Genomic DNA, 21617 nt, shown 5'->3' with positions numbered 1-21617 from the left:
CAATGTATAGAATGGAACATATATGTATTCCGGGGCAGATGAAGAGTTGACCATTGTCCAGTTTGCACCCTTTATCTGCTCTCATGTTCTAGACCCTCCATTATAGTAACATCGATCTCCATACTGTCCCATCCTACAGGGGACATATGCGATGTCTCGTGTGCCTACCCCAGTCCTCACTCATCGATAGCCCTCACTTCCTACGTCCTTGGGGCCTGACAAACTGGTTCTTATAACAGATCAGATCAGCAGAGGTGACTCACATCGCACATACGTATAACCTTGACACGTCCCCGCACATCCGTAGAGGTGAGAGTTATTATTCTAAGCAAGGTTACTTATGTATGGTATGCTTTCTTTATTACATACATTGTGGCTTCCTATGAACTCCATTCCAGCTAACAAAAACAATGTAAAATGTCTAAAGTACACCGAGGGACATCAAAAAGAGAGCTGTTTACAACTGGAAAGTTACAGCGCTGTGCAAAGGTTTTAGGCAAGGCGTGGAAACGAAATGCTGCACAATAAGAACGCTTTCAGAAATAGAAGGGTTAATTGTTTATTTTTCTAAGTTTGAAAAATGATAGGAAGGAAGAAAAGAGAAATGGAAATCCCATCAATATTTGGCGTGACCTTTACCCTTTGGAGGGGGAGTCCTGGACAGGATGATCCGGCCACCACAGATATAGCCCTGATCTCATCATCATCCAGTCTGTCTGGGATGACATGAAGAGACAGACGGATTGAACAAGCAACATCCACAGAAGATCTGGGCTTAGTTTTCCAAGATGGCGGCAGGAACAACCTCCCTGCGCAAATACTGTCTGCAAGTACCAAGAAGAACTGATGGAAGGCAAAGGGCAAAGGTCACACCAAATATTGACTGCGCATGCCCGCGGCCATTTTCTTGTGGTCACTTACCCCATCTTACCGTGCAAGCGGTCACAGGAGAATGGAGATGGAGGCGGCACTGGAGATTTCTCTCGCAGCATTGGGCCCGCCCCCAGTGCTGTGAGAGAACTCATTTGCATACAGAAGAAAACCGGGATATCTACGAAACGGCGGAGCGGAGAAGACATCTAAAGGTAGGAGAAGAATAGACTTTCTTAATTCTATTCCCGCATGTTAGGGAGAAAAAATTGCATTTTAATGATTGAATCCCTTTAAGTGTTAATCTAGGCTCGCCCCACCACAGGGGCTCAATATTCTCAGGCACACGAAAGATTCGTCACACATTAGACTTCTAGGTAACAGGTGTGGACGGAAGACCCGAGGATACGGAAGAACCTTCCATTGATATGAGAGTTTTCCCATCAGGTATGACAAGGCCCCAGGTCGTAGAGTGCGAAGACTGTACGTCAAGCCCTGCCAGAGGGACAATGTCCTCAGAACAGATAATACGTGCAAACAGGTTTGACCCCTTTTCCCCAGAAAGTACAAAACCAAGGTAGAACCAATGAGTCAGGAGCCGAACAACAAGAGACAGAGTTACATCATAGGGTGCAATACGTCATCGGGATATCAGAACAAAACACATCAGAAAATGCACAATAAGATGACACATAGCGCAACTAAATATACAGGGACACAAGCCAATGGTGGACTAAGAAAGTCCCCGACCTATGGCCATGGCAGAAGGTGATGGCTCCTCACACATTACAGCCGTGCTTGGTATTGCAGCTCAGTCCTATTCGATTGACACGTGACAAATGGTCATGACGTCGCTATGAAGTGGAAATAGCCCTTAGCTGAGTGTTACAGCAGCTGATCTATGGGGGTCCCAGATATAGGACCCCCCACCAGTCTTTCTTAAGAACAGACCATCAATATTTCACCCCTTTAAGGCATCCCTCCATGGTCACTATCATATTTGGCCACTTCCACCAGGACTGGACACATTTCTTTGTCTCTGTAGCCATTGTCATTGGATTGCAACATTGTTTTACCCAAAGATCTATTCTGTGTGACAATGCAAACCCATCCAGACATCACCAACCATATGAAGCTTTTGTGGTCCCCATAAGGTGAATGGGGGGCTATGGGTCGGTTTACATGGTAAACTAAAAGCAACATCTTGTGGTGTGAAAGACGTCCGAACCTGATAATAAGGGACAATTTCTGATTCATCCCAATGACCGGCCTTTCATTTTGACAACTTGTACCATGTATTATGTCATCATTCATTGTAAAATCTCATCACTTGTCATCATAAGTCTAAATGTTCACGATCTTTGCAACATTTTGTTATAACAACGATCTTCCTTGTATATTTTAGGAGAAAGGTGGCCATTAGTAGGACATAGCAAATCGGTGGCCAACTCTTAAAATCTCTATTGACCGTCTGTGATGGACAATCTCTGGTGAACCTTTCAGCTATACTCCAGACGTAAGACTCCAACATCTTTGCCCACCATAAACCAACCCATGGTGGTGAGACCAAGCTGTATTTCCAGATTCAGATGACCCTAGTTTATCGTGGCCATAATATCTGGATCTCCTGGGGGTCTGCTGAACCAATCTTCATGGGGATATATCAGATCGCATAGGTTACATTACCCGAGGTAGCAATGGACAGAGGCCATGATGCCCTCACAGAGTAGACCATAAGACATGACAGAGCCCCAGAACGGTATGATGGTTGACGTAAACAATGGTGGGTTTGGAGACAACCATATAACATCTACTTTTTACCTGCCTTCCCACTTACCTAGGTTGCCTAACCATTGACCACAAGCTACCAGAGAAGAGTGAAACCATCCGCTCTACTTTTCCGGTCAAAGTTCTAATAGTCACCTCCATACTGTACCATCTTTGGAGACTGAATATAGTCTTGAACTTTGTTGCTGTACACAGTTAACCAGCGTATTACTCATGCTAAAAGTGTACAAAAAATTCATAGCTGAACCGACACAAGCCGGTTTGAGGTGGATATTGAGGCAAAGCCGTCCATACGTATTTATTCACTACTCCCATTACAAACATAATTTAACACATGGCACAATGTTCTAAACACAAACACAATTGCTATGTTGGTTGATAAGAACTCGGAGCACGCCTTGTCCTCTCCACTAACCTATTTCATTTTGTACAAGTTCCGTGTCGGTATGATGATGCCCTGTCATTTTCCGAGGTGACAGGTTTGTTACTAAAGTGACAAGAATTTTTTAATGTCCAAGCAACACCTAATTGCATCTATTATAGAGAAATGGGAGATAACTTTGACCTGACCTGCTCTCGACGAGACTTCCAAAAATGCAAAGTGGACATCCAGACGCCATTACCTTGGGGTGCTTTGTTAAAGCCAGAAAATCTGCACCTTGGGGGTCTGGCTGAGAACTTGGGTGTCCTGTCTTCTCTTTATTATACCGTACTGTTCGTGTCATCATAGAATACGTGGGCTTAGGAGGAGGTGGGCAGGAGGAACCTCTGAAGGACGTTGTCCTAAATTAGTCCCCACCATAGAAGTTTTTATGGTGTGTCTACTCGGCAACTGGTCTTCTCATCCATTACATAGTAGATGAGGTTGGATAAAGACATTAGTCCATCAAGTCCAACCTATAACCCTATGGTCTGTACCTTTAGAGATGAAATCAACATTGCACATGAAAAATGTGTGAGCCATTGGAATAGAATCTTGGCTAATGGGACCTCCACCAATCCAAGATTACCCATTACCATCAGAGAAGTGGCAATGAATATGTTGGTTTTATACGTCAACATGCAAGTTGGATGGACCTAGATGGCTTCATATAATATCTAAGGTTCCGTCAATGGCTTATTGTTGGGATGGCTCTGAAATAATAATATATACCAAATTGTAACACTGTAATATATTGAGCTGATCTACATGAACTCCATCAGTCAACCAACACTGAGATCACCAGGATAGTGACCTTCCTCCACTGGAGACGATCCCCAATTTGTCAGGTCCCCCTCTGCAAGCTGACCGGGGGTAAGGAGTTCTTACTTACAGTCATTGCTTGCAGCCTGGAAAATAAACAGTTAAATGCCGAGCCTTGCAACAACTCCACCCTGTTGGTCTACATTCAGAATCAGTAAGAGAAGTTTTGCTTTCTAATGCTTTAGGTTGCAAAGCAAGAAATTTTAGCATTTCCTTTAACAATTTTGAGCATTGCACACAAATCGCTCCCAGTGCATAGAGATCCCTCCATAGGAAGGCCTAGAATGCCATGGACATGGGCGGTCATTGGGGATAGTGTATTATATGCCTGGTGGGGTTGGTAAAGGTCTATGGAGGAGGCAGCAGAGGTGGCATTGTGGTAGGCAGTTATGGGGTGATGTCCATTGGCATGTCATATAGCAACATACCAATAACCAGGAGAGAATTGCTGGAATAGGAAATCCTATAATGAGATTGGCACATAATGAGGAGGGTGTTCCAGATGGCAGGATTTAGGAGACTGTATAATGCAGGGCATTCATGGATAATGCTAATACGTAGACTGGTTTATTTAATCCTGACTGCTGTGTGCGGCATTCCTCAGGTAACTTATATAATGGATGGGGCAAGTGATATGTAAGTATATCACTGTATAACCAAACATAAGCCTGAACCAACATCATCCCCGGTCAGCCACTGTGGTGTCAGTACAGCTGGTCCAACCTGGCCTGCAGGGGGCACTACATACTATATGGAGGGGATCAGGTCTACAACCCTCATAGGCTCAGATCATCTCCTAGTCTACAGGTCTTTCCTTTTCCTTTCCTCATCATTTTCTTTTTAAAATCCTTTCCGTTCCCTTCTGGTTCTTTTATTTCCTCTCTTATGTGTTTTCCATTCTGTTCTCTTTCATTTTCATGTCCTTTCATTTACTCTTTTATCTTTCTCTCTCCTTCCTGTTCTCTCTTCTTTTTCTTTCTATTTTATGTTCTTGTATTTTCATTCAATTTTCTTTCTTTCTTGTTCTCCCTTCTTTTCCTTTTCTTTCCTTTCCTCCTTCCCTGTTCTTTCCCTTCTTTCCCTCCTTCCCTTCCTTCCTTCCTTCCTTCCTTCCTTCTTGTCCTTCCTTCCCTCTTCTTTTCCTTCCTTCCTTCCTTCCTTCCCTCTTCTTTTCCTTCCTTTCTTCCTTCCTCCTTTCTTCCTTCCTTCCTCCTTCCTTCCTTCCCTCTTCTTTTCCTTCCTTCCTTCCTTCCTCCTTTCTTCCTTCCTTCCCTCTTCTTTTCCTTCCTTCCTTCCTTCCCTCTTCTTTTCCTTCCTTTCTTCCTTCCTCCTTTCTTCCTTCCTTCCTCCTTCCTTCCTTCCCTCTTCTTTTCCTTCCTTCCTCCTTCCTTCCTTCCCTCTTCTTTTCCTTCCTTCCTTACTTCCCTCCTTCCCTCTTCTTTTCCTCCCTTCCTTCCCTCTTCTTTTCCTTCCTTCCTTCCTTCCCTCTTCTTTTCCTTCCTTCCTTCCTTCCTTCCCTCTTCTTTTCCTTCCTTCCTTCCTTCCTTCCCTCCTTCCTTCCTTCCCTCTTCTTTTCCTTCCCTCCTTTCTTCCTTCCTTCCCTCTTCTTTTCCTTCCTTCCTTCCCTCTTCTTTTCCTTCCTTCCCTCCTTCCTTCCCTCTTCTTTTCCTTCCTTCCCTCTTCTTTTCCTTCCTTCCCTCCTTCTTTCCTTCCTTATCTCCCTATACCTTTTCATTTAGTTTTATCCTTCACTTCCTTTCATTCTTTCTTATTGTCTTACCTTCCATTATTGTTTCCTTCCATTTCTTTTTCCTTCCCTTTCTTTCCCCTTCCAGTTCTCGCCTTCCCTACTTATTACATATTATTGTCTTCCATGTCTTCCTCCCTCTCCCGTTCTTACTCTTTCCTCCTTGCCTTCTTCTTGTATTTTCTCTTCACTTTCCTTTCTCACTCCCTTTGCATTCCTTGTTCCTTTCCGTTTTGTTTTCTTCCTTTTCTATTCCCTTCCTTGTTCCTTTCCTTGCCCCTTCCATGTCCTTTTCTCTTCTACCTCTTTTTCTTTCCTATTTTTCCTACTCATTTCCTTCTCTCGTCTCTTCCTATTCTTCGCCTTCCTTCCTGTATTCTGGAAATACACCACTTTCTACTTCATCACCTTCCTTTCATAGACTTCAGCTCTCCATGTACTGACGTCTTGTTCCGTATGTGATAAAATTAAGCAGCCAATCTAAAGAGGTAGAGAAGCCGGGGGGCGGGGAGAGAAGCAGCCTGTACCAATGATAAGACAGGGGGTGTGTCTCAGACCACCTCAGACTCCCTGCAACATTGTAGCTAATCTATATGCTATAGTAGTGTTTCCATGGGTCAAGCTAAATAAAAGAAACCAACGGACTTTGTTATAGTCAATGAAGTCCCTAGGGACCTTTTGTTGTCCATCATGAAATGGATCAGTATTACGTCCTTTTGACCCTGCAAGGGGCAGAATGGAGGGAACAACACAAATGTGAACACACCCTAATAAAGTTGTTGTGGCAAATGAAGAAAGATACAAAGGCTTGGTCTCCAGAGGGCCAATGGAATCTCCGTTTTGGCCACTGCGGACTTTCTGCTTCCATTATACCCATAGGGAAACTGCCTACATTTCCGTAGATATAATTGACATGCCGTGATTTACAAAACCGCCCTGGTTATAGAAGTCACAATGTTTGTATTTTTCCACAACGTGGATGGGATTCGCCTAAACCTTATTTTCTGAAATATCTCATCCTTATGTAATGCACAAAACATTTCCATCAACAACCACTTGACTGCTGATTCCTCCACCGAGATGGCGGTGACTCGTACATCACATGTCTCCTCCGGCCGTACATATTGTACTGCTCTGTATCTATTGGAACATTCCCTGCAAAGCTGATAATAATAATTCCTGTCCCATAATTCATTGCTTCCACGGTCATTACTCTGCAGAGTCATGGCATGTTGTGGATTTATTGCTATTACATGTAGGTTATCACCCTATAGAATATATATTATAGATGATAACATGCAGAGAGCAGTGGCCGTGTCTGGTGGAAGCCGAATGTGTGATGGGGGGGGATAGACACGAGGAGTCTCAGCTCTTTCACCATCACTACTATTTCCTTTTGCAATACTGCATTTTTGTGCTGAGCATGTCAATACGATTGCATAAAAAAACCCTTGGGTCAACCACTTAGTCAGTGACTAACAGGTGCATTACGTACCAGCTGCTATACTATATAATGTGCTGCTATGGTCATATTGTAGTAGAGTCTGAATCCAACCAAGGACAACATCTTCATGGAGTGTGTAAGTCCTCCTGGTGTTTGGTGGGTTTCCTTGGGGTTCTCTAGTTTCCTCCCCCACAAAGACATACTGATCCTATGTAATGTAACCAGTGCAGCAATGGCCACACTAAGGGTATGTTCACATGATTTTTCTGCCTCCCCATCTCCTGAAGATCGAGGACCACACTTATCAGGTAGAGTAAAAATTCAGCATCTGAGTCCCATTGAAATCAATGGAGGTTGGTTGCAAATGGAATTCAAAGCTGAATTTTATGGGGGCATTCACATGGAGGATTTTGGCACGGATCCACGTAACAATCCGCACAGAAAAAAAGCCTCCCATTGACTTCAATGGGTTCCTCGCAGATAACAGAACCCATTGAAGTCAATGGGAGGCTTCTTTTCCACGTGGATTCCGTGTCCGAATCCAGGCCACCATACTCCGTGTGAACGCCCCCAAAGACTCAGTCTGTGTGTTGGCTGGATTTTCGAGTTTTAGGGTAATTCATATGGTAAGATCTGGCAATGAATTTGAGGTGGATTCTACGTCTATGGCTAAGACCCCACGTTGCAGAAATGCAGATTTTTCTGTTGCAGATTTTGTTGCAGTTTTTAAGCCAAAGCTAAGAATGGCTACAAAAAGAAAGGGAATATCTAGAAAGCTTCTTCTACTTCTCCCTGCTGCTCAAACAGTAACAAAGAAATGTGCGTTTCTGCAATTTGGAGCCTCAGTCTTAGATCCACCTCAAATTCAGCACCAGATTTTGTTGTGTGAATACGCCCGAACCCTGGTAAATCTGACTTGAGCTTGTGAATCCCGGGTTAGGAGTGCTGGAAACTTTAGTTCAGCGATGATGTCATTGAAGGGATAAGCACTGACAGGGTTAAATGCAAAAATGATCCATAAAGTGTCTTAATTGTCACCACAAGCCCTGAGGACAGGTGTGACGCTTTTATAATTCTGAGCAATCCCTGTAAAGCCCTTTTGACATATTGCGTTATTCTCGGCCGGTCCTGCGCACATTTCCTGCACAGACATGGCTGCAGACTCGTCTCACGGATCCTTTTGCTTATTATTTTTTTAGATTAGTATTTTTGAGAATTTCTTCTCATTTATTCTGTTGGTGAACATTTGTGTGCAGAGATTTTGTAGCCGCTGCTCCCTCTAGTGGAGGAAACTGAGAAAAAGAGATCAATGAGATTTACAAGTCTGACAAGTCCCATAAACAGAAGCGACAATCACATCTGTATGAGAGCGAGCGAGGCGGGAGCGACTAATGTCGCCGGCACAAAGTCATAGAATGGCAATGAATAGAATAGAATGGAATAGAATAGCAAGAGAGCAATGATACATAATAGAAGAGAGGGAGCAGTGATACATTGATAAAATAGAGAAGATTAGAGAGCGGGGATATATTAATAGTATAGAGAGCAGTGATATATAGATAGAATAGACAGCAGATTAGAGAGTAGTGATATACTAATAGAATAGAGAACAGAATAGAGAACAGGGATATATTAATAGATTAAAGAGCAGTGATGTATAGATAGAATAGACAGCAGTTTAGACAGCAGTGATATATTGATAATAGAGAGCAGTGATATATTGCTAGAATAGAAGATTAGTGAGCAGGGATATATTAATAGAATAGAGAGCAGTGATGTATAGATAGATTATAGAGAGCAGTGATACATTTATAAAATAGAGAGAAGATTAGAGAGCAGGGATATAGTAATAGAATAGAAAGCAGTGATATATAGATAGAATACACAGCAGTTTAGAGAGCAGTGATATATTAATAGAATAGAGAGCAGATTAGAGAGCAGGGATATATTAATAGAATAGAGAGCAGATTAGAGAGCAGTGATATATTAATAGAATAGAGAGCAGTGATGTATAGATAGAATATAGAACAGATTAGAGAGCAGTGATATAGTGATAGAATAGAGTGGATTAGAGAGCAGTGATATATAGAGAGAATAGAGAACAGATTAGAGAGCAGTGATATATAGAGAGAATAGAGAACAGATTAGAGAGCAGTGATATATAGAGAGAATAGAGAACAGATTAGAGAGCAGGGATATATTAATAGAATAGAGAGCAGTGATCTATAGATAGAATATAGAACAGATTAGAGAGCAGTGATGTATAGATAGAATAGAGAGTGGATTAGAGAGCAGGGATATATTAATAGAATAGAGAGCAGTGATATATAGAGAGAATAGAGAGCAGATTAGAGAGCAGTGATATATAGATAGAATAGAGAGTGGATTAGAGAGCAGGGATATATTGATAGAATAGAGAGCAGTGATTTATAGATAGAATAAAGAACAGATTAGAGAGCACTGATATATTGATAGAATAGAGAGCAGTGATCTATAGATAGAATATAGAACGGATTAGAGAGCAGGGATATATTGATAGAATAGAGAGGATTAGAGAGCAGTCATACATTGAAAGAATAGAGAGCAGTGATATAGATAGATAGTATAGAGAGTGGATTAGAGCTCAGTGATATATTGATCAGATAGAGAACAAGGATCTATATATTGATATAATAGAAATTCTCAGTGGCAGGCACTGGAGGACAGATAGCAGGCAGCAGTAGACAGCAGGCAGCAGTGGCAGCAGTAGATAGCAGGCAGGTAGCAGTGGCAGCAGTAGATAACAGGCAGGTAGCAGTGGCAGCAGTAGATAACAGGCAGGTAGCAGTGGCAGTAGTAGATAGCAGGCAGGTAGCAGTGGCAGCAGTAGATAGCAGGCAGGTAGCAGTGGCAGCAGTAGATAGCAGGCAGGTAGCAGTGGCAGCAGTAGACAGCAGGCAGCAGTGGCAGCAGTAGATAGCAGGCAGGTAGCAGTGGCAGCAGTAGATAACAGGCAGGTAGCAGTGGCAGTAGTAGATAGCAGGCAGGTAGCAGTGGCAGTAGTAGATAGCAGGCAGGTAGCAGTGGCAGTAGTAAATAGCAGGCAGGTAGCAGTGGCAGTAGTAGATAGCAGGCAGGTAGCAGTGGCAGCAGTAGATAGCAGGCAGGTAGCAGTGGCAGCAGTAGATAGCAGGCAGGTAGCAGTGGCAGTAGTAGATAGCAGGCAGGTAGCAGTGGCAGTAGTAGATAGCAGGCAGGTAGCAGTGGCAGCAGTAGATAGCAGGCAGGTAGCAGTGGCAGCAGTAGATAGCAGGCAGGTAGCAGTGGCAGTAGTAGATAGCAGGCAGGTAGCAGTGGCAGCAGTAGATAGCAGGCAGGTAGCAGTGGCAGTAGTAGATAGCAGGCAGGTAGCAGTGGCAGCAGTAGATAGCAGGCAGGTAGCAGTGGCAGCAGTAGATAGCAGGCAGGTAGCAGTGGCAGTAGTAGATAGCAGGCAGGTAGCAGTGGCAGTAGTATATAGCAGGCAGGTAGCAGTGACAGTAGTAGATAGCAGGCAGGTAGCAGTGGCAGTAGTAGATAGCAGGCAGGTAGCAGTGGCAGTAGTAGATAGCAGGCAGGTAGCAGTGGCAGTAGTAGATAGCAGGCAGGTAGCAGTGGCAGTAGTAGATAGCAGGCAGGTAGCAGTGGCAGCAGTAGATAGCAGACAGGTAGCAGTGGCAGCAGTAGATAGCAGGCAGGTAGCAGTGGCAGTAGTAGATAGCAGGCAGGTAGCAGTGGCAGCAGTAGATAGCAGGCAGGTAGCAGTGGCAGCAGTAGATAGCAGGCAGGTAGCAGTGGCAGCAGTAGATAGCAGGCAGGTAGCAGTGGCAGTAGTAGATAGCAGGCAGGTAGCAGTGGCAGCAGTAGATAGCAGGCAGGTAGCAGTGGCAGTAGTAGATAGCAGGCAGGTAGCAGTGGCAGTAGTAGATAGCAGGCAGGTAGCAGTGGCAGCAGTAGATAGCAGGCAGGTAGCAGTGGCAGTAGTATATAGCAGGCAGGTAGCAGTGGCAGTAGTAGATAGCAGGCAGGTAGCAGTGGCAGTAGTAGATAGCAGGCAGGTAGCAGTGGCAGTAGTAGATAGCAGGCAGGTAGCAGTGGCAGTAGTAGATAGCAGGCAGGTAGCAGTGGCAGCAGTAGATAGCAGGCAGGTAGCAGTGGCAGCAGTAGATAGCAGGCAGGTAGCAGTGGCAGCAGTAGATAGCAGGCAGGTAGCAGTGGCAGCAGTAGATAGCAGGCAGGTAGCAGTGGCAGTAGTATATAGCAGGCAGGTAGCAGTGGCAGCAGTAGATAGCAGGCAGGTAGCAGTGGCAGCAGTAGATAGCAGGCAGGTAGCAGTGGCAGCAGTAGATAGCAGGCAGGTAGCAGTGGCAGCAGTAGATAGCAGGCAGGTAGCAGTGGCAGTAGTAGATAGCAGGCAGGTAGCAGTGGCAGCAGTAGATAGCAGGCAGGTAGCAGTGGCAGTAGTAGATAGCAGGCAGGTAGCAGTGGCAGTAGTATATAACAGGCAGGTAGCAGTGGCAGTAGTATATAGCAGGCAGGTAGCAGTGGCAGTAGTAGATAGCAGGCAGGTAGCAGTGGCAGTAGTATATAACAGGCAGGTAGCAGTGGCAGTAGTATATAACAGGCAGGTAGCAGTGACAGTAGTAGATAGCAGGCAGGTAGCAGTGGCAGTAGTAGATAGCAGGCAGGTAGCAGTGACAGTAGTAGATAGCAGGCAGGTAGCAGTGGCAGTAGTATATAGCAGGCAGGTAGCAGTGGCAGTAGTATATAGCAGGCAGGTAGCAGTGGCAGTAGTATATAACAGGCAGGTAGCAGTGGCAGCAGTAGATAGCAGGCAGGTAGCAGTGGCAGTAGTAGATAGCAGGCAGGTAGCAGTGGCAGCAGTAGATAGCAGGCAGGTAGCAGTGACAGTAGTAGATAGCAGGCAGGTAGCAGTGGCAGCAGTTGGCAGTAGTAGATAGCAGGCAGGTAGCAGTGGCAGTAGTAGATAGCAGGCAGGTAGCAGTGGCAGTAGTAGATAGCAGGCAGGTAGCAGTGGCAGTAGTAGATAGCAGGCAGGTAGCAGTGGCAGTAGTAGATAGCAGGCAGGTAGCAGTGGCAGCAGTAGATAGCAGGCAGGTAGCAGTGGCAGTAGTATATAACAGGCAGGTAGCAGTGGCAGCAGTAGATAGCAGGCAGGTAGCAGTGACAGTAGTAGATAGCAGGCAGGTAGCAGTGGCAGCAGTAGATAGCAGGCAGGTAGCAGTGGCAGTAGTAGATAGCAGGCAGGTAGCAGTGGCAGCAGTAGATAGCAGGCAGGTAGCAGTGACAGTAGTAGATAGCAGGCAGGTAGCAGTGACAGTAGTAGATAGCAGGCAGGTAGCAGTGACAGTAGTAGATAGCAGGCAGGTAGCAGTGGCAGTAGTAGATAGCAGGCAGGTAGCAGTGGCAGCAGTAGATAGCAGGCAGGTAGCAGTGGCAGCAGTAGATAGCAGGCAGGTAGCAGTGGCAGCAGTAGATAGCAGGCAGGTAGCAGTGGCAGCAGTAGATAGCAGGCAGGTAGCAGTGGCAGCAGTAGATAGCAGGCAGGTAGCAGTGGCAGTAGTAGATAGCAGGCAGGTAGCAGTGACAGTAGTAGATAGCAGGCAGGTAGCAGTGGCAGTAGTAGATAGCAGGCAGGTAGCAGTGGCAGTAGTAGATAGCAGGCAGGTAGCAGTGGCAGCAGTAGATAGCAGGCAGGTAGCAGTGGCAGCAGTAGATAGCAGGCAGGTAGCAGTGGCAGCAGTAGATAGCAGGCAGGTAGCAGTGGCAGTAGTAGATAGCAGGCAGGTAGCAGTGGCAGTAGTAGATAGCAGGCAGGTAGCAGTGGCAGTAGTAGATAGCAGGCAGGTAGCAGTGGCAGTAGTAGATAGCAGGCAGGTAGCAGTGGCAGTAGTAGATAGCAGGCAGGTAGCAGTGGCAGTAGTAGATAGCAGGCAGGTAGCAGTGGCAGTAGTAGATAGCAGGCAGGTAGCAGTGGCAGTAGTAGATAGCAGGCAGGTAGCAGTGGCAGTAGTAGATAGCAGGCAGGTAGCAGTGGCAGTAGTAGATAGCAGGCAGGTAGCAGTGACAGTAGTAGGCGGCTCCCTCCATCCTGCCGGTGTCCCGACTATTACTACAGCCAGGAAGCTCCCGACTCTCATCCCGACCTGTGCCGGTGTATCCCGCCCGCTGGCCGCCTTGTCTGTCCCCCTGCTGGTGCTGAGCTGCCAGTCTGTGCCCCCTACAGCTGTGCCCACTACCTGTGCCAACCTGAGCTGGCGCTGTGCTGCACTAACCAAAGCAGTGTATCCACCTGGCGCTACCCGGGCACACCTGAGCCTTGACTATCCCCCGGTGACTGATGGTGGTGGTGGTGGACTTCACTCAGGTAATATAAGCTATAGGTGATGGAGGAGAATCTCTAACATCACCGGACTGTGCACTGTGTGTAGGATAGAGTGATGTGAGTGTGGATGTGTATAGTGTGCTGTATGGATTGTGTATAGTGTATTCTGGATGTATATAGTGTGCTGTATGGATGTGTATTGTGGATGTGCAGTATATAATGTACTCTAGGTATTGTGTATAGTGTGTGTATTATGGATGTATATAGTGTGTGTGTGTGTGTGTATATATATATATATATATATATATATATATATATAGTTTATGTACATGACCTGTGTACTGGTGTCTGTGTACCTGCAACATGTTCTTACTTATGTATGTTTGTGTATGTATTTCATATATGTATTATGGATATGGTTATGTGTTTGTATATATATATATATATATACACACACACACACACTCTTCATATAGATCATGAGTATGTTTATATATACTGTATATAGAGGGAGCGTTGCCTATAATTAATGGTGCTATATACATAAACAATAATAATAATATATATTGTGTACCTGTATTGTATATGTTGCAGTTATACAGTAGGTATGTGTTATAGATCTATATACAGTTACATATACAATGTTTTCATGCACGTGTTGTATATATTATATATAGTAGGTAAATTCCATTACATCTGTATAACACATAACCAGACACTGATTGTTGTATACGGTGTATGTAGTACAATGTGCGTTATATATAAGTTATAGATCAGATCTTATTGGTCATACACAGCTGGCCATAACCTAGATAACAATCTATATGGCCGGAGTCTGGATCACCAGTCACTATATGTAATTATATCTATACCCAGAGCCCCTGCGGGCACACAAAGTAGTTTTTGGGGGAGGGGGATCCCAGATACTCCGATATTCACAACTATTGTGTATATACTCTATGCTATATTTCAATTCATTCCTTTAGCCTTTTTTTCTTGCAGATTTTGCTGCAGTTTTTTGAGCCATAGCCAGGAGTAGACGGAGCAGAAGCTAGAAGTGGAAGAAGCTTCCAAGATATCTCACATGACTTCTGTCGCCATCTTTGGCTTTGGCTCAAAACAACGCAGCAAAATCTGCAACAAAAAAAAAGCTGCATTTCTGCAATGTGGGGTCTTAGTCTAAAGGGGAACACTGAGCGCCCCGGACTGTGCCATGGTGGGTTTGGGCAACCCCTAGGACAGGTGACCCCGCTGAATCCTTATTCTCTTTTGGACATATTAAGCATCATCATCATTTCTACTATCAATTTGGGGCACCAGTTACTGCTATGGCAGCGACGCTTGTACAGGAGGGGTCAATAGACAGGACATCAGTGGACTTGTGTATGTACACACCTGTATTTGTACCGGATTAGGAATGTTTAGCAAAATTTGTCAAAATTGTAAATGTTCCACAATACATTTAGTAACGCAACGCATCATGGAACTGTCCCTGGCACGGCTTTAAGCCAACATGGCCTCCCAACTTAATAGGACTGGTCTTAGTCACGCCCCCTAGTTGTCATTCATGGGAATATACGAAGCCCTAATAAAAGTCAATACACGTATTGCTAAATGGACATAAGTAAGTCAATATACACAGTATACACAGTATACACAGTATACACAGCCTCCATGTTCTACCCAGGGCCTCAGGATCCAAGTCTAGGCTTCTTCTGGTACCACAAAGAGGGTATATAAACCTTAAGGTGATCCCATTACTATATATACCGCATGTTAATGCCATCACACCCCAATATCCAGAGAGAAGTGTCCTCCTGGTGCACATGGAAGTTTCCACCACCATGTATAACCAGTCGTTGAAGACTGTCTAGGACTTAAGAACTCCCCACCCCCACTCCTTACAAACAACTCCAGAACTACTACACCCACTCTCCTTCAGCTTCAGATTGTCTTGGAGCTGCTGTTTTATGGTCACGTGTCTTGAGGACTGTCCAGGACACATTGAGGATGGAGGTAGGTGAGAGGTCTTTGTATGGTTGGGGGGCTGCAGATGCAAAACCAGTCCTTACTTCTTTGCCTTACTTGTGACTTAAAGGAATTTTTTTATGGTCCCTGAATGGTGGCCACTTGGCCGGGACCACCTCGACCATCCAGACGCTTTGATACTGATCTCCCATCGAGGCTTGAACTGGCATTTTGCCGAATTCCAAAGCTGGGATGTAGGAAAACCAGTGAGGCTTGTTCACACCTCGAAGACTTTGCAAAAGTTGTGAGCATGCCTCATGGGGATAAAATGATTGAAAGCTCACAATTTTTCATACTCAATGGGGTTTTCCAGTTTGGGGGGCATTTGTAACCTTATGACCTATAGTAGCCTCCGAATAGATCATCAGTATCAAATCAGTGGTGGTCAAGCCAAGGTATAGGTAAGGCAAGGCGCGTCTTATATAGGACAGGTCCCAATGATGCCCATAAGGCAGCAATGGTCGCCCAGCAGTCCTGTATTACCCTATCCAGCAGTGACTCTCAGTTTAGGATCTCTGTCCCCCTACATAATATAAGATACCCATTGGCCATTGATATGAGTGCCCAGCGTAAGACAATGTATCTGAGGTTTTTGTGTTTCTCCCATATACCGCAGTGACTGTCCCGTCCTCTCTGGATTGTGGATTTTGTTTTCGTTGCGTTACTCGTTCACATTCTTTAGTACTGAAGGTGAAAAACAAGCTAGAATTCAGTTCCTGATACGTACAAATTCTCGGAGGTGATGATCTATTTGTCTCTGCAGCGATGGATGACAGGTCATTGCTAAAGGGGGATTTTCTTTGTCAGGGGCCCAACTTCAGTACATAGCTCCAGTCGCGGTAAATATTAACTGTTGTCTTCATAATAATTGGCTACTACAGGACAAAGTGCCAATGCCCAGCCATGGCCGGCACACAGCCTCTTGTCCAATACAGTCCCATTGGCTCTGATCTGGAATGTACTAAGGAACCAGTGACTCTAGACAACCTGTAGTCAGGAGGTCCATGTCCGTAGAGGCTCTAAGTAGAGGGCCAGGGGAGGTGCGGAAACATAATACATACTGATACCTGGCCACTACTTGCCTGGGCTCCTTTGGGGTTGAAGCATCATGACATTGAAGCACCCCATGTGACTGCTGAGGCCCAATCAAAGGCTTCAAAGGTCTCCTGGGGTCCGTGGTGTTCTCCAGGTATCTACCAAACATCCACAGACAACCCCACTGGATCCTGCGAGGATGCCCAGGAGAGGTGATGGAAGGAGGAGAAGTGTTTGTTAAGTTTCCGCACCTCCCCTGAGCCCCCACTTATTATAGTTGGATGTCTTTTTAAGCCCCAGAGTATAATACTGATTGCTGGGTGACAAAGTTTGGGGTTTGGGTCAAAATCTGGTTTGCTCATCTCTGATAGATACAAACTATAGACTCGTGTGGCGCTATTTCTGCAAAGAAGGGGGCCACGATTTTATACCACCTACAGTAGCCCATAGAGTGCTCTCTTTGGCCATATTCCTGCTAGCTCAGACTAACAAGGACTGGACTTTGTAGTGTCCTGAAATGGTGTTCACCATTGTTCTGTGTTTGACTTCACATGGGGGCGGTATAGCAGGTTTTGGCACCGAGAGTGACGTGGAGAGCCGCGTCCCTCTCGGGTCAAAAGCCGCCTGCCACAACTGTCGCGGTCACGGCTTCCCCCCCCCCTTCCACGGAATGGGTGGCCGACTCCAGAGGTTGCTGCCTCCAGGCGGACGCTGTGGCTCACCGAGCCGTGGAGTCCGCCTGACGTAAGGGCAGTCCGCTTCTAAATAGACCACCATTGTGAGGGGGTGGATTATAATGTGCATTACGCCCATAATCCGCCCCCCTCTGTGCCCGTGTGAACGGGCCCTACTTGTGTTACTTGCTTTCAAACCTCCTCCGCCTGACCTGACCTCTGCCTGGTTACCTTTCCACATGATCTCTGCCTGCCCTGACCTTGGTCTGTCTCTTAACCAAATCTCTGACTGTCCTTTTGTGCTACTCGTTGGCATCTTTCAACCCTCTTGGGTCGCTGTCACTAAAGCAATCTGGTGGCTTCTCTGCAGCAAAGTCTAGATCCCTGTACAGGAGTTAAAGGGTGAATTCCAGGGGATCACTTAAAAAATATCCTTAGGTTTTGTCCTATCTGTTCAGCGAAAGAGTAGACCCCACCTAATACATTATACAGAGAGAGGTAATGCCCCATCTGCAGGAATCCAGTACCTATAACATCTTCGGTGATCCGGGTGACTGGAATAGGCGTCCTTCTAGTCATTTCTTATCGGAGCAATGTTATTGCCTTTAAACCTTCTCCACATTGTGTAAATGTTATGACAACATAAGATTCGCTACTGCCGTTTGTGGGAAAGCTTCAGTAAATGGTCGTATTCTCTTATCTGCAAGTTTTGTCAACAAATTGCAAGACTTGTGTTTTTTTTACTATTTACGGCTGTGGAGGTGTCAGGTTTTCTTTGCAGCCTGACAACTTTCAGTCCCGTAAATCCCTCTAGATATCCAAGAATAATAGGTTGGTAGGGGACACAGTTCATGTTTCAGTCTAAGTGCAATAATATAAAGTTTATGAGAAACTATAGAATTCTGAGAATTCACCATGACCGCGCCGACGTTGTGAAATAACTAAAGCCGACAAACAGACATTGTAACGCCAAGACTGACAACTCACTCAATGTCAGATGAGACTTGTCGGGAAAGGCCGTGAGGGTCAAATCTGTCTCTATTGGGTAAGAAACTGAAGCCCGCTAGGGTGCAAATCCATTGGATGCTCATGGACATCAGTGGATTCCCCTTTACTGCCATGGGACTATATCATATGCCAAAGAGTTGACCCTCCTGCTGAGGCTTAAAATAACAAACACTATATATACTCACCTCTCTGTTTGGCCCGGGGATCCAGCAGAGTCTCCATTGGGTTCCCCAGTGCTCCTGACCCTACGTGAGCCATGCAACCATTCAATGGCTAAGTAGTGATGTCCTGTGACGCCATCATGTGCGGGCAGAATGTCAACAAAGATGGCGGACCCAAACAGAGACCCTGCACTGGAACCCTGGTGGGGCAGAGAGGTGAGTATAGGGAGTTTGTGTTTCTAAGTCTCTATCACCTGGAACATCCTTGTAAAGTGGTACATAGGCTGGCACATTGGATACTAAACTATAATCCGGGTTAGGAATAGATGACCTATGACCTGTGGATGTCATTGATGGCTTCTTGGCCTTTAACCTATAGGGGGTTTGCCACCAAAGTCTTGGGCTTCATGCAATCCAAATGTTTTCTGCTTTTGTAATAGAAGGCACTTGGATGATACTTGGATGAAACTTGAGTGTCATCCATTTTCTTTATTAGTTTCAATGGGCGGTTCGGATCCGTTAACGCAGAACCCAATAAGATATACAGACACGCAGATGGTGGGCATGACGCCTAAGAGTCCCCAACAGAGAATCTGCCTTATGATGCAGCGATCCTGGAGGGGGGTAGACTTTGATCCACTGGGCACTCTTGCTCCTTAGTCTTGTGCTGGAAGCCATATTTGCTTTCCATCATGTGTTTCATTGACTCGTATTCCATTTATTTGTGTTGTTATACAACCACATACCTCCCCTGGCCGATGGAAAAAATGAAGGATGGAAATATTTGACCAACAGCACTTGACTGACTCTTATGTGAGCACTCACAAGGTAGGGTACACATCTCAAGGACTGTGTCAGCGAGCCATTAGGACCATGCGCCTCGCCATCTACTTAGATATACTTGAGATAGAACAATTGCAATGACTTTGTAACAATAATGTATCTGAGAAAGAAAAACCATTAACAGCCACAAGGTCACAATGAGAAATTAAATCCCATCAATATTTGGTATGACCTTTGCCCTTTGGATTGGGAGTCCTGGACGTGATGATCTAGCCCTGATCTCATTATCATCCAGTCTGTCTGGGATAATGTGAAGAGACAGACGGATTGGAGCAACAACATCCACAGAAGATCTGGGCTTTGTTTTCCAAGATGGCGGTGAGAACAACCTCCCTGCCAAAAACTGTCTGCATTTACTGAGAAGAAGGCAAAGGGCAAAGGTCACACCGAATATTGACATGATTTACATTTCTATTAACCCTTCTATTTCTGAAAGCGTCCATACTGTGCAGGATTTTTGTACTTCTTTAGTGATAAGAGCGAAACTAACCCATAATTCCCGACAATAGTAAACGTTCTACCTGCTCGACAACCTGGTAGGGCCCCTTCAACCTTTGTTCTTCCAGAAACTCAAAGGAACAGTGTTTCTCCAAAATGCTTTGTTCTCAAGGTCTTTTGTTTCATAGACAATCCTATCGCACATTATTAGGACACACCAGGGAGTTGTTTCTGCACCTTGAGCAACTCTTCGAAAGCCCAACAGATCTTTAACAAAACTTGAAAGTCCGGTGGCCACTTGAATTTTGCTGTTGGCAACTAACTTTTTGGATTGGTTTCTTTTGATGTCTAGGGGAGGATTTCCTGTTCCTACTAAAACCTTGTAGATAACTTTCTCATTCCAGTTGAGACCATCGAGAACAGGATCTTCTTGTCACTACAAAGACATCTATGGCCAGTTGTGGTCCTTGTAGACTAGCCAAGACCTATTGGGAGTTACATTAAGATTTTTGCTGTCAGTGATACATATCAGTTCTTCTCCTTGCATGAGATCATTTGTCCTTACAAATTACAAAGTATCATCATAAAATATGCTAAAAACCTAAAATCGTTGCATCGCAACGTTGCATGCGGACTATGAAAGGAACTCCGTATAGAAGCTGCAGCTTGTTCTATCTTTGCATACTTACAAATATTTACATTGGTAACCCCCCACCCCCACCCCGGGGTCACCCCTAAACCCCACTTTGGGCATGGTTGTGTAAAACTTATCCCATTCCAGATGAAACATGGTCCTGATGATTGTTTCCTAAAATTCACGACTGTCCCAGTAAATGGTGGCAAGTTGTCAACCACGTCTTTGGCCCAGCAACTATGGTGTTGAAGATTGACCAAAAGTGGATGGTCGGGCAAACGCTGGCAACACTCAAAAATGTCCATGACAGCCACATAACTTTGGCAGATTTTCAAGGCCAATAGTTGACCAAAAGTCTAATAAGATGTTTTTCTTTCCATAGACTTCTATGGGTGCATGTAATTTGACACTTCAGTGCGTTGACAGTTTGTCTTGGGAGACCAAGGCGGAATTTGGCAGAGTGAATGTCAGTTTAAAGAGGGGAGTGAAGGAACAGAGCCTGATAAGAGGGGAAAAGAGCATTGTCCCACCCTAAATATCTAATATACATTGTCACATAAGCATGAGCCTCATGGGGGGGGGGGTTGCCTTCCTCTGAAACAATACTGTAGGGTTATAGGTCCGACTGGTGTCTTCATCCATTGTCATCTATTATGTAACTATATTATATACATAATATCCAAATGTTCATCAATCCGATCACAATGTCGTTGTAGAACCCCAGGCAAATCTATAGAACACAAGGACTCAGTGTCTTCCATTCTCAGCTATTCTAAGAAGCACAAGAGACATCTTTGACTGTTTGCCCATCCATTGAACTAGTCCGGTTACTTTTTCAGCCATATTGCCTCGCCAACTTTAAGACGAACACCACCCACTTGTTCTTTCAATGTTCCAGTGTTATAAATAGCTTTCTTGGCTTTGTCTGTCTTCCCTGGAACATGGATAGAAAATCTTCGCTAGATATAATTTTTTACATTCACATAGTAAAAGCAGCCTCATGATAAAAGGGGATTCCAACTTCTACTAAGGTCACATGTATTATGTCATTGGCCAACATAGGACACAGTATATATAGTAAACACTATATACACCATGCACTATATAGTAGGGGGTTAGAGGCAGTAAATGGATAGAGGAGGGGACACTAGAAGGTCTTAGATATTGTATTTTAGGGGGGGGGGGGGGTATACCATGACATGTAGGTGCTCCACTGATTTTTTTTCCGTAGCCCCCGCCATTCCTGAGCAATAGTTTCTGTTCGTTATACCCCCTCCCCAGACAGTAGGGAGCCTAAATAGCATATTGGGTACTGAATCTAACAGAAACTGGGGGGGGGG

The sequence above is a fragment of the Leptodactylus fuscus genome, chromosome 8 (assembly GCF_031893055.1).
Source record: "Leptodactylus fuscus isolate aLepFus1 chromosome 8, aLepFus1.hap2, whole genome shotgun sequence".
NCBI lineage: Eukaryota > Metazoa > Chordata > Amphibia > Anura > Leptodactylidae > Leptodactylus > Leptodactylus fuscus.
This window is presented reverse-complemented; position numbering follows the sequence as displayed.